The 14,969-nt window shown below is 30.7% G+C and overlaps 1 protein-coding gene across 1 annotated transcript in view; it reads left to right on the top strand.

Moving 5' to 3' along the window:
- The first annotated feature begins 4,635 nt into the window (after positions 1–4,635).
- Positions 4,636–14,969, top strand: part of CAH1 (Carbonic anhydrase 1) — an 87,829-nt gene continuing 77,495 nt past the window's right edge. The window contains exon 1 of the mRNA XM_076416662.1: positions 4,636–4,861. The gene's annotated coding sequence lies outside the window, so the exon portion shown is untranslated. The remainder of the gene's footprint in view (positions 4,862–14,969) is intronic.

Here is a 14,969-nt window from a genome sequence, read left to right as displayed (position 1 = left end):
TTCAGCTAATTATTTTTGTATCAAAATAAGTACTAGCTTTTTATTGTTAATAAATATCACCGAAAATATTGTTTATCGATAGTCACTCATTTTTTTCTATATTTACACAAAAAAATGACTTTGCTTTCGAAAAAGGAGAATACAACTTTTCCATGTTCCTTCATATAAATGGAAACACTGCTCAGGCGCAGAGTATAAAATTAATTTGACAGGCATGACAATATATGGCCGAGGTTGTCATATTACAGGGTACATCACGATGATCACAATGTGTGACACACGGTCAAGCGTCAATCAGCGTCTTGCCAAGGGTGACCTAATGTTCCATTTTGAAATATCTATTATATGCTTTGAAAACTTTTATGCTCTTAAAGCAATATCTGGAAGTTCGATTTGAACTCTTCGTTGATTATCTTTACACTCTTTAAATCCTATATATTTCCTAAGAGAATATGTATGACTTACATCCCTCAAAAAGCTGCATGTCCCTAACTCTTTTATGTATACTTTCCAGACAGACAATTGTCTCTAGAATAATTTTATTACATTATGTTTATATTGAAAAAAACTGCTCATTGTTGTTGTAGATTTCATAAATTTAACGTCGAATAAAACTAACTCAAGGTATGCAGAGGCTTTCTTTTCGGTGAATCCAACATTATATTATTTTCGTTTTTTGAGACCTTTCAGTACTAATATTCAGTGCAGCTCCAACACTATAAGATATTCCCAATAAGAACTTCAATAACATAATATATAATAGTATCAATACTTGCCTTACGAATTTTACTGGTAAGAAAGGGCTCCCATTACCTCATTCCTGTTCGTTAAGTTATTTACTAGAGATATAATCTGTCTTCGACTGACTAATTTTTGACTTCTGTATTTTCAATCAGAGTAATAATAAGCACCGATTTGAAATATATAAATAATATTTCAACCGAGCAACAAATTAAATTTGTTTTGTTCGTAATTTAATTGATATGCACAATATCACACAAAATTTTATTAGCCGACTTGTTGGCGCAGTGGTAAAGGCGATGGGACGGTCCTCCTACTGTTGCAATAGTCGCGGATTCCTATCCTGCTGGGGCATGGTCGTAAATTTATGTTTGTGATTGTTTAAAATTTGTGAATGTTCTAGGCAAGAGTGTAAAATCCGAGAAGGAAAATGATCCCGGTTGATAGCAGTAACCAGGCTGGGTGAGACCGTCTTATGGGATGATTTCTAAAGTTGGTCACTTCCGAGTCGGTAGGCTTAATGCTGAGGACCGTGGTTCGCAGCCCACGTTATATATATATATATATATATATATATATATATATATATATATATATATAGCATATAGGCACATATATAGATAGGCACCGACTTCAAACTGATCAGTTGATAGTAGTTAAAATATTATTGTAAATAGATAAATTGGTTTAGGTAGATATTAAGTTAAATTCTGTGATATAGTAGAATATAACAAACGTGTAGTAGATAGGTTAAATAAGTTTTCTGTTTATTTTTATTTAGTCATTACAATGATTGTTATGTACATATTATAATTTAAAACGTTTTTTTTTTTTGCTGTAAAAAAAGTTTGGTTATTTTTTGAAGTCGGTTCAAATTTTCTTGAAAATATTTTATTTTTTCCCTTTTTAGTGTTAGATATTTACTCAATAAATTACGCAGTTATTTTATTAAGTATTATAATTGATAGCTCAATTAAAAGCGCAGCCCGTATTTTCTAACCAAACTAGAACAAAAAAAGTTGCGCTTTCGTTGAGAATCGAAGCGACGACCTTCACTTTTGAGCATAACGCTCTAATCCTTACACCATAGAAACATTTGGCAACTTTGTTTCTACGGCGTCTCATATCATAAGGTTAGTGTTAAAAAGCAAATTGAATGGGTTTTACACTAAATTTATTAGCTCAGCGGTAACATTAGAAATAAATATCTGATTATTTTAGATAAAAAATATATGAAAACTTTGTGCGTGCCTTTGAAATTTAAGCATTTCCCTTGAACCCCCCCTTCTCCAGCAGATCCTGATTTGGTTCCAATTATACCACTTCGGAAGTGTACTCTTTCGAATAAAAAAGAAATTTTGAAAATCAGCCCACAATTGACGAAGATACATTAAAAAATATATACAGCCGGACATAGAACCTCCTCAGTTACATGTTCGAGCACAACAGACAGTATTTTGTTTGTTTTTAGCTATAACATAATAACAGCGAATATATTGCCTGATATTAAAACGAATTTACAAAACTGAAATATGCTATATATGCTATATAGCTACATTATACATCTTGATGATGTGAGTTCACTGCTATTTTGGATAGATTATATTTTTGCCAACTATATCACTCCCGTATGTAATGCAACTTCCTTTGTGATTTTCGCTTAATCAACTAACTAACTAACTACTGGTTCTCGATGACATCCTCGTAAAAATGCTGAGTGCGCGCAATGCACTTGACTTAAACTCAAAGTAAATGTATTTAGACCCTCAGACTACTAAACTAATGTGTCTCGGCACTTTATCGCAGTTTCCAAAATTCCCAAAATAGATCGGAGATCCCCGTACTAAATCAGCAACTGACCGTCTAGCGTCGCATTGTCAAGTACTGTTTACATCATCGAACATAGAGATCGTTTAAGTTGCCGCGCGTTTCATCTCTCGAAATTCAGAAAACATCTGCCAAATAATCGTCGCAAAACAGTCGAATTAGTCGATAGTAATAAAACTCGCGACCGAAAATAGTAATTACTATTTCAATCAAATGTTTTTCTATTCTTGATAACAGACGGAGATGTGCGAATTTCTTAAGTTACTAATTTTGAGATAGGAAAGGAGGGACATAATTCTATTGATTATTTATTCTCTGCGCTATACATATCAGTTGATTTTAAATAATTTATTATAATAAATTGACAAGTGACAGTATGAAAAAGGAATGGAATAGTGGTTCCAAATATATTTAATCAAACACTGCCATAATATATTAAAAGTAATTGGTTTATTTCTACTTCATTCCACCGTGTGCTTACTCACTCATTCCACAGTGCCATAGCGAACTGCCCTGGGGAAAGAAAAGGAAAGAGAACATCGCTAGAATGTATTACCATTAAAATAACAGTTTCTTTTTGAATGATGATATTTTTTTTATATTTCGTATATTTGATTAGATTTTAAAGGTAGAGTAGGTTGAGTAAAGAGTGCTAAATATTTGAATTGTATTTTCTCAATCAATCTTTATGAGCTAACCATTTAACCACCTTTTTTAAATACAATAATATTTTTATTTATCGCTAATAAGGGATATTTTAAGATTATTATTTGTTAAAACTTGAATGAATGAAATTTTAGCATTCAAAAGGCTTGGACAAATATTGAGAGACCTAGAATATCGAATAAGTCAACCACACAGAAACCCAATAGTTGCCAAGATAACATAAATGCAGCCAAAGTTATGTTTCAAATAATCTTGAAAAATAGAGTTCCACAATGCTGCTATTATTAACGTACAATATATTGTTATTTACAATCATACTACAAACAATACATAAAACCATATATATTACATATAAATCTGCGGAAGCATACACTCGGCATATTATTTTCCGAAAATATTATTTTATATATAGGTCCGAAAACAGTAATTGAAAGTCCACGACTGAAACAGTCGATAGTAAAAAGTAGTCAAAACAAGGCTGCTAACTATATTTTTGTAATTAATATCTTCTTTATTTACATTATTTTAGTAGCGAAAATATATTATTTTAAAATGATTCTAACTAAAAAATTATTACCCCCAGGAGGTTATCTTAGCATCAGCTTGAAGGATACGGGCGCGACAACCCCGGGGCCCCAGTCTTCCTTAGGGGCTATTCTAAATTTATGTTTTCATATCTTCAGAACTAACCCTTCAATAATATGCCTTTCATGTTTCCTTTTTACAATTATCTTTTTTCGGGACTGTTGATATATCTCAAGTTCAACAGAACCGATTTAGTGGAAATTTAAATTTAGATTCAGATTTATTTAAATTCATTAATTATTGAACATCTTAATATTTATCAGCGGCTTAAAATATTTATAAATAATTATTAATAATTAGTAATTTATTCTATTTGTCCCATATGTTCCATCTAGGCAAATTATGTTGTTATTTTTATTTTATCATATTTTCCATTTATAAGAAATATAAGAACTAAACCTTAAAAAGTTATAACAACGCATGGCTATATTATTATTCCATTACAATAAATTTACTCGCCGAGTATAGTAGTAAGCGTGTAAACGATGGTATCTATTAAGAATTATTAGTTATTTTAATCAAAATGTATTAATAATATCAATAAAAAGTATCGTAAGTCCTGAAAGCATAATTATAGACATACAACTAAAAAGACCCCTAATAAATTATGTATATTTTGTAGTATTAGTTATATTACAATATAGTTTAATTCACTTTTCAGTTCTTAACCTCTAACTGACCAATCGAACCCAAAAAACAAAACAAACGAACTTTTCGGCGATTAATCAACTTTAGCGAGTCACTTAGCTTCGTCGCCGACTGGTCCCACCCCCCACCATCGCGATGCACGATCCAGTCCATCTTCATCCGAGAAGCATGCCTGACGAGCGACATAAAACCGGACATAGGCCACTAGATTGCACCCAGTGCGTTTCCAGAAGTGGCGAAGGCGGTAGTACACACGGAAAGCTTCGGTTTTTTTCATCATTTCACGTCACGACGCAAGTGAAGGAAGGAGTTCTCGAACTGTCTCAATCGTACAGTCGTTTGATTTGAGTTGCTTTTGGATTTCGTATTCTCGCTCTTAAATTAAACCGAACAGGTAAGTTTTTTTCATGCAAAAGTTTTCAGTTCAGTGGATTTTTATTATAGCTCGAATTTACAAAAATTTTCACCAACATCATTAACAAATAATAATTTTCAAGCGTTTTAATATAAAAATCAAGTTTCTAAATTGGAGTAGTTTGATAATACACACAAAATGCTTCCTATGTGTAATATTTTTTAATAATCATAATACATTAATCGCATATGTTTTGATAATGTATTATTAATTAATATATTGATCATTTGTAAATGATTAAAGTTATTAATTGATACAACTGATCAGACTTTTTCAGAATTTATTTTGAATCATTTTATGTAAAATATTTTCAAGTGCCTCTATGTATTTGTTAATCTACTTGTGTTGGATTTCTAAGAAATATTTCAGAAATAACATCGACAAATAAAAATAAAGTTCCAAATTGCTTTGGTTTAATAACCCACACAACATGCCTCGCATCTGTAATGTTTTTTAACTTTAGTAAAACATTAATATTGATCTGTTTTTCTTATAGTAAAAAAAGCATATTTTTTGATATATGTCATTATTAATTATTATTATATTATTATATTATAGAAACGATGAGATATTTTCAAAATTGGGTTTAATTTTCTATACAGGATTTTCAAGTGTCATTTCTTTGTTAATATACTGATGTTGGTTACACCCTCTACCAAATTTTTCAGAAATACCATTAACAGACATTTTTATTATTAATATTAACATTAACAGCAAGTTCGAATTTTCTTTGTTTTAATAATGAATGCACCCAAGATGCATCATGTATGTAATATTTTTATTACTAGTAACATTAATTTTTATTGTTTTTTAGTTTAAAACAGATGCATATTTTTTTATGTATCTTATTACAATTATTGTTATATTAGATCATGTAAAAATTGGTTAAAATTATTAATTAATACTGATCAGACATTTTCAGAAATATCATCGACAAATAAGAACATTTCTTGCAAATTCATTACTTTTATCTTTTTGTTTTAGTCTATTCTAATAAAAGCATATTTTTTATACCAATTATTATCAAACATTATATTAGATTATCTATAATTGATTAAAATTATTAATTGGTAATAATGATCACATATCAAATTTTCAAATGCCTCTATTTTTTTGTTATATTAAATATACTTGCGTGCTAATTAACAGGCTTTGAAAAAACTAATATTGATCGAAATATTATTTAGTTAACACATGCAATAAAATAATGCATTTATTATAAATTTTGCCTTGAATGTAACACTAATAAAATTAATAATTGCTAGATAATAAATACAAATTAATTAAAATAATTAATTCAGATAATCAGACATTTACAGTAGTCAAGATTCGTAATTAGCTTTCTTTAACTTTCTTTACAGGTTATTCTCATATATCCATTTTCTTTTTATTATAATATGTTTTATATATAAACAAGTGTTCTAATTAACATTAATAACATTAGTGTCCTATATTACTTCTTGCAGAATTTTTAATACTTAAATTTTTATTAATATTTACATATATATAATACATTTCAGAATATTAAAATAATAATTTATGCAAATATTCTCACATTTTGAGCATTGAAGTTTTTAAATTTGTCTTACTAATTCTCTATAGAGAGTATTTGTGTCTCTATATTCCTTTGTTAATATACTTTATATATACAAGTACTCTGTTTGACAATTATTAAACAGCATTGTTATTGCTTTGTGTTTTTTGCAAATTATTTTAGAATAGTAATTTTTAGTAGAACAGAGCAAAAATTAACCAATGAAGAAGGTTTTTTAAGAAATATAAATAACCACACATTTTCAGAAGCTAACTCTTTATATTTGTTTTATTGTGCTATTGGCTATAATTATTTCTGTTTTATTTTATAAAAATTTTCTTGTATTTATTTCTTATTAACGTAATTTTTGCAATATGTAAAAATTGTTCTAATTAATAGTAATTATGAAATATTTCTACTCCTCTGTAACCTATAACTTATTATAGAACTGATTTTTTAATCAGAACAAATATTTATTAAAATAATAATTTTAAAAGTTAAATTAAAATGAATTAATTTATAGTTTATTTTAAGAAATATAAATTATCCGATATTTACAGAAATAAAGCTTTTACATTATTTTTGTTTATGTTGAATTGTTATTATTTCAGTTTTAGATTTACTTGTCTCTATTTTTAAAATTAAAATCTTTTATACAAAGTAAATTGTTCTCAGTAAACTGAATTTTATCAGAACAAAAATTAATCAATGAACACATTTTATGTATTAAATAAAACTAATAAATAGAATTAACTTTATTAAAAATTTATTAAAATTTTTAACGATTTTATAATTTGGCATTTTCATATGCCAAGTATTTAATTTTCTTTTATTTAACTTTTTATAACTATCTTAGCTATTTTAATTTTTTTATAATTATTTAATTATTACATTGTTACTAGTCGTTTCCGTCTAACCTACAATTTGTCTTTATGCTAACTTAAATCTAGGTATATCACTAAGAAGACCCATCTGCCCTATCTCAGTCTCTGGTGAAATAATGTTTATACATGTCATTGCTGTATTTTTTATTATATGCACCTCACTAAACAACACTACACAAAATCAGATGGTTTGATTCCTTTGAGTCTGTGTCCTGTTCTGGTGGTATCCAATAGCTGCAATATTTCAATATTCTCATGAGAATGGAGTCCTTCCTCATGCCCCCTTGCAATTCTCTTGATTTCTTGACTGACCGTGGGTATCTGAAGGTCCCTATGTAGGTAATCTGTCCTATAGTGGACCTGTCAGGACTTTGTTCTGAAAAATTTGTATTTTATTTATGTTACTCTTTGCAGAACATCCCCACAATTGAACTCCGTATATCCATATAGGTTTCAGTATTTGCTTATATAATAACAATTTATTATGTACTGATAATTGTGATTTTCTTCCAATTAGCCAATACATTTTCCTATATTTCAATTCCAGTTCTTTTCTTTTCTTCTTTATTTATTCCTTCTAGCAAAGTTTTGCATCAAGATTCATTCCGAAATATTTAGCGTTATTGCTGTATGGAATGATAGTATTATTTAATGTTATTGGTGCTTATATGGTCTGATTGTAGGTGAACTGCTCATGTACAGATTTACTTTCATTAATTCTTATTTTCCAAGCTTGTGTCCAATTATCAATATTGTCCCTTGCCTGTTGCATGTTTCGTGAGGCTTCGTCACTATTGCCTCCTAATATTCTCCATTTGCGGTATATCACAATTGTAGAGTAGATAAAGCATTGGTCCCAGTACATTTCCTTGTGGTACACCTGCTTTAGCTTCTTATATTGTTGAGTAAGCTCTGCTATTTTCATAAATTTATTTAAAATATATCTTTGTTATTAGTTAATTTTAATAAATCGACGAGGCTTTTTGGTAATTAAATAACTTGAATTGAAACTGAAAACAACAAAATTACAATAGCTTCACTTAACCCACAAATAACCAAAAATTTTATTTAAATATTTGTAACATAACATATAAAATATAGCTAGCAAATATTTGGATTATTCTTAATCTAGATAATTAGCTAGATAAAGAGTCAGTAGCCCCAATATAATGATACTAATTTCTCTTATAAAAATACCGTGACATCTGTTTTTTTTATTGAAAGAATTTTAAATAGGACTAACTGTCATTAATCAAATGAATCTTATTTTGATATTTCTGTTCAATAATTATTGTCACTTAATATTTAATAAAGACAACAAGCATGTGTTACTTTTACAAGAGCTTTTTAGTATAAAAATAAAAACCTTTATTATAACGATTTTGCATATTTTAAAGAAAGAATCGAGCCGTCGCAGGGAACAAAGAAAAATGAATTGTCAGCTCTCCGGCCAATTATATCCCTCGCTGTCCATAAATATTAAACTAATTGACGGATGGACCGTCCAACTTTTGATTTCGTGATAGACCATATGTTCAATTAAAGTAAAACAATAGAACTGTGTTATTAACGGCTATCGATCCAACATTAATGTTAAATCGTAATCGTACGACTAAATGAGGTACTTAGAGTTGTGTGTTGTGTTTCGATGCAATCTATGGTTTCTAATTAAAACGCACATATTACGGATTTGTATCGTTTTAATTTCGTTCGATTACTTTAATAATGGTAAATTTAATATCGCGTCTGTATTTACCTGCTAGAACCTCAGGTGGCAAAAAAATAAACAGGTTTTAGTACGCCCAAACAATTTGTTTCAAATAAATCATTTTGAATCAATGTACAGATTAACGCAGGCAGTACTGCTAAACAATTTGTTATAATTACATGATTCAATTGACCTGAATATATATATATATATATATATTCAGGTCAATTGAAAAGTCCTCGGTCTACCACAGTAAAGCACATTTTTTTGGCTAAATTACTTTTTTTTATTCCTACAACTAAACAATTAAGTAACATAATTCCCTTCAAGGGTGATATACTGATTATAGTGACCTTCTAACTTTTCGATACCATTTTTGTAGTACGATATATCATTTGCTTCAAAACAGGCCACAGTCGCTGGGGGGCAGATCTGGAGAATACGGTGGATGAGGAAGCAATTCCAAGCCCAATTCATGGATTTGCACGGTGTATTGTCTTGGTGAAGCAGCATTTCCTTTTTCTTCAAATGCGGCCGTTTTTCGGCGATTTCGTCCTTCAAACGGTCCAATAATGCTATGTAATAGTCGCTATTGATGGTCGTTCCTTTTCCAAGGTAGTCAATGAAAATTATTCCATATACATACCAAAATACAGACGTCATAACCTTGCCAGCCGACTGGTGCGTTTTCCCACGCTTGGAGCGGGTTTATCGTGTGCAGACCATTTGGATGACTGTCGATTGGACTTCGGGGTGAAATGATGGAGCCATGTTTCATCCATTGTCAAATATCGACGCAATAACTCAGATTTATTACGCTTGATCATCTTCAAACACTACTCCGAATCATAAACTCGTCGTTGTTTTTGCTCAAAAGTGAGCTCGCGCGGCACTCACTTTGTACAGAGCTTTCTCATACCCAAATATTCGTGAATGATATGATGTACACCTTCAGTTGATATATTTAGAGTGTGGGTTATTTTATTCAATTTCAATTTACGGTTATTTAAAATCATTTTGTGGATTTTTTTAATGTTTTCGTGGGTAACAACCTCTTTTGGGTGTCCACTGCGTTCACCGTCTTCGGTGCTCATTTCACCACGTCTAAACCTAGCATACGAAGCCTTGATGGTTGATTTTCCTGGAGCAGTGTCCGGACATCAAGCCAAGCATTTGCTTCAACTGTATTTTTCCCTTCAAAAAGCAATATTGAATCAACACGCTAAATTTCTTTTTATCCAACAATTTTTCGCAATAACAAAAGTTGCTTCACTCAAAATTCTATAATTCACAAACTAATGTTCCGACAGCTGTCAAATTTATACACGCATCTTTTGAGGCTTAGGGTTGACTAGAAAACATATGGATTAAATTCTAGTAGTACCATCTATGTTTCAGGCTGAGAACTTTTCAATTGACCTGTTATATATACAAAGTGGGACAAAACTACCGCTACCATTGAGGTAGTTTCCACTAAGTGGCAATAATGAAACGATTATTTTCAATAAACATTGTCACTATTTTTGGACGTCTGCTCATCACAATGGTTAAAACAACTAAACTGAACTAAACGTCACATAACTAAGATGGCGTATCAAAACCTTAGTATCAAATCAAAATGGTAGCGGTACTTTTGCCGCACCTTATCTATATCTTTGAATTTTTAGTAATCGTTACCATCTAACTTACAATTTCTTTTACAACATAACATAATTAACATTGCTATTTTTTCTGTTAAATATTTCACTGCACTACAAGGTCATGCACCTTTTGAGTATGTGTCTTGCTAGAGTAGTATCCAAGAATTGCAATACTTTGATATTAATATAGGAATGGAGCCTCTCCTCACGCAGATAATCATTTCTATAGTATCTGGGTGTATCTACGATACTTAGGCCTTTCTTTCGAAAAGTGTGTATTTTATTTATGTTACGTTTTGCGTTCAAAATCTCTCATCAGTTTTAGATTGTACTTAACAGCAACTTACTATGTACGAATAATTGAGATATCTTTTCAATTAACCAATACATTTTTTTTATTGTAAATCATGAAAATGTGTTGCTTTCAACGGGGATTTCTTCAACAGTGTTATTCATTGTTTATATATCTTTAGTTTGAATATAAGCAACATTGAATATGCACCAACTTTAGCCAGTTTTATATTCTGCTAGTCCTGGTCCATTTATTTATATTGTTACTCGCCAGCCGTAATGCTCTTATTGCTTTTTCGATGTTATCTCCATCAATAAGTATCATCAGTAAATATAATCATGGTTATATGTTATATTTGTAGTATATCACGTGTGTAAAGTAGGTAAAGGATTGGTCCAAATACACTTCCTATGATACGCCTGCTTGAGCTTCTTTTAATGTAGGATTTTAAGCATTTTGGCTGAGTGAGAGCTTATGACTTTTTTGTGGCTTTGCTAACATTTTCTGAAGTTTATCGATAAGTTCCGAGTTCGAAATCTTACCGAAGGCTTGAACTACATCTAAGAATATAGCTGAACAGACTTTTTTATCTTCGTAGACTTGACAACTTTTCAATGACGTTTGAACAAAACACCAATGAAAACGTTATGAACAGTAGAAAACAAGTATTTTGGTCTGATGAAAGAAACCATAATATTTTGTTGTTGGTGTTGTTAGTCAGATGGTATAAAGTTAAAGGAGTAACTTCCAATTAGGATAATGTTTATTCTTAAATATACAAAATAAGCTTTAAAAACGGTGGGGACAATTATTATTCTTAGTGTAATTGTTTGACCATATAATGAGGAAGATTATCAAAAAATAAAATAATTAAAAACTATTTCAAATACCTTGACATCGTAAGAAGTACGATAGTATATTATACTGAACATATACTTTTGATTTAGACTTACTAAATCTGGAGTGGACATCAAAAATAGAAGAAGAGAAAAAAACAGAATTTCACAAGATTTAATAAATAGATCAATGCCTCAAAGTTCTTGAATAGTAACTTAAAGAATTAAAAGGTTTATGAAATTCGTTTTTTTTTTCGTTTTATTCACCAATCACTATACGATACTAAAATTGGCAACTGTACTAAAACTAGTGAATGTCTTATCTAGCGTCATCCTTTTTAAATTGCTAAATTAAATTTATCAATTGATTATTCGATAATACTTTAAAATAATTTATTCTTTTGAACTTATTTATAATTGGAATGAAATTTACTCACGGAGAATAATTATTTTTAGCATTTATTAAAACAAAAGAATATAAAAGGAAAAAAATTGTCGAATATATTATTCATAGTACCGAACAATTTGGTAAGCGGGACTTCTTTCGGTACTTCACCGGAGGACCAAACATTAATTCTTTGAAGAAACTATCCTTCCTGTTATCACAAAATTTCTTTTTTTTTTTTTTTTTTTTTTTTATTACTCTTCGTGAGTCCACAATCTGCCCTATTGGCAATAAGTATTTCTTCTGTTTATATTATATATACATGGCATGTAGAAAATCACTTCAATAAGCAATCTTCTGTATAAAATATTATCTTAATTAATTAGACTTATTCTAATGCTTATTCTAAACTCTACATATGTCCAGTAATCAGATCAGGTGGTGTTAAACGTTTTAGTCTACGCACTTCACTATCACGTCGCATATTTAGCTGATTAGCGAGTACATTGGGATGCACTGACACTCTTTCGAAGTACTTCACACAAACACGTTGGATTACACTCGTTATAGGTTCTAGAGGAATATCGCGTTGTATCACTTTATTTGAAATATAGTACGGAGCATCAACAATGGCACGCAACACCTTATTTTGGAACCTTTGAAAGATGGATATATTAGATTTGCTAGCGGTACCCCATAGTTGAATTCCATATGTCCAAATGGGCTTGAGTATAGACTCATACAGCAATACCTTGTTATCTAATGATAACTTGGATTTGCGCCCAATGAGCCAATACATTTGATATAATTTTAGTCCTAGTTGTTTCCGTTTAGAGAGTATGTGCTTCTTCCAGGTTAGGCGTCGGTCTAAATGCATACCAAGATATTTAACATGCTCTGCTTGGGGGAGTTGACGATGATTGATATTTACTGGTGGACATGTTCTTCTACGCAGGGTAAACGTTATATGCGTGGATTTTGATTCATTGGCTTTAATGCGCCATGTCTTCAACCATAATTGTATTTGATCCAGGTGGGTTTGTAGGTTTATTGATGCTGTGACTGGATCTTCATGGGATGCTAAGATTGCTGTATCGTCTGCATATGTTGCCACAGTAGTTATTTTTGTGGTGGGCAGATCAGCCGTATACAGAAGATACAGTACTGGACCCAGTACACTACCTTGCGGAACTCCTGAATATATGGGATTTAATTCGGTATGTTCATCGCCTTGATTTACAATAAAATGTCTGTCAGTGAGATACGATTTTAATAGCTGATAGTCCGGATGAGGGAGAAGTTTCTTTAGTTTAACCTGCAAGCCCGTATGCCATACTTTGTCAAAAGCCTGAGATATGTCTAGGAAAGCAGCCCAACAATATCTTTTGGCATTTAGGTCAGCGTTTATTTGGTTTACAAGTCTATGCACTTGTTCTATAGTCCCATGCTTATTGCGAAAGCCAAACTGATGTTGTGGAATAATTTTTCTTTTTTCTATTATATAGTTTAGTTTTTTTATGTATAATTTCTCGAAAACTTTCGAGATTATTGGTAATAAACTTATAGGTCGGTAGGAGGTCACATCTTCTGGTATTTTTCCTGGTTTAAGTATCATTAATATTTTAGCTACTTTCCAGATACTAGGGAAATAATTAATTCGTAGCATAGCATTAAATATATATGTTAATAGTTTTATAGCCTTTTCTGATAGTTCTTTTAAAATTTTGCCAGTAATTAAGTCATAACCAGGAGCTTTTTTAATATTAATCTCTCTCATTATTGTATGTTTAACTTTTTTGACCGTTAATTTCTCGTGCGGTAAATCCATTTGAAATGGCGAATCTAGAAAGCTAGTAATTTTATTTTCGTCATCTTTATGTAGCTGAGACTGGAAAGGTTTAAAAACATTTTTTAAGTGTTTTGAGAAAATGTCGGCCTTCTCTTTATTGCTTCTCGCCCAATTATTTTCGCTTGTTTTAATAGGTGGGTTATGCTGCTGGGATCTCCTAAGCTTTTTTGTTGCTTTCCACAACGAATAGTCTGTAGCCTCAGTTGATGTCAAGTTTTCTAGGTATTCTTGAATGCCTTGGTTTTGTTCAATTTGAATTAGATCTCTCAGCTCTTTTATGGCCCTATTAAATTTTCTTTTATTCTCTTCAGTCCTTTGCTGTTGCCAATTTCGTCGTAACTTTCTTTTTTCTGCTATCTTTTTCTGTATTGTACATGATATATGTGTATTTTTTCTTGGAAATGTTTCACTGTTGGGAGTCGCGGAATATGCTGCCTCCTGTATATTTTTTGTAAGATTTATTGCTGCTATTTCTATATCCATTTCAGTTTGTAACGGTAAGTTTAGAGAGATATTTTGGTCTAAGTTTTCTCTAAATGAGGGCCAGTTAGTTCTATTATTGCACAGATAAGGGGGTTTATCTTTGATGGTAATTTTTGAAGAAATTGTTACTATTATTGGTGAATGATCAGAAGACAGGTCGAAACATGATTCTGCCTGACACTTTTTTGGATCAATATTTTTTGTAATACAGAAATCTATTGTATCTGGTTTTTTATTTCTGTCTGAAGGCCAATATGTTGGTTCACCAGTAGAGATATGTTGTAAGTTATCTTTCCTTATGGCTTTGAGCAGTTCTCTACCTTTTGAGGTTATTATTCTTGAACCCCACATTAAATGTTTTGCATTATAATCTCCTCCTGCTATAAATCTATTACCTAGCGTACTGAAGAATTCTTGAAATTGTTCTGCCTTGTTGTTATGTTTGGGTGGGCAATAAATCGCAGAAATTGTTAATG

This window comes from Rhynchophorus ferrugineus, unplaced genomic scaffold, assembly GCF_030347505.1.
Source record: "Rhynchophorus ferrugineus isolate W39M unplaced genomic scaffold, kcgeb_rfMv2 rfM10, whole genome shotgun sequence".
Lineage (NCBI taxonomy): Eukaryota > Metazoa > Arthropoda > Insecta > Coleoptera > Curculionidae > Rhynchophorus > Rhynchophorus ferrugineus.
This window is presented reverse-complemented; position numbering and strand designations above follow the sequence as displayed.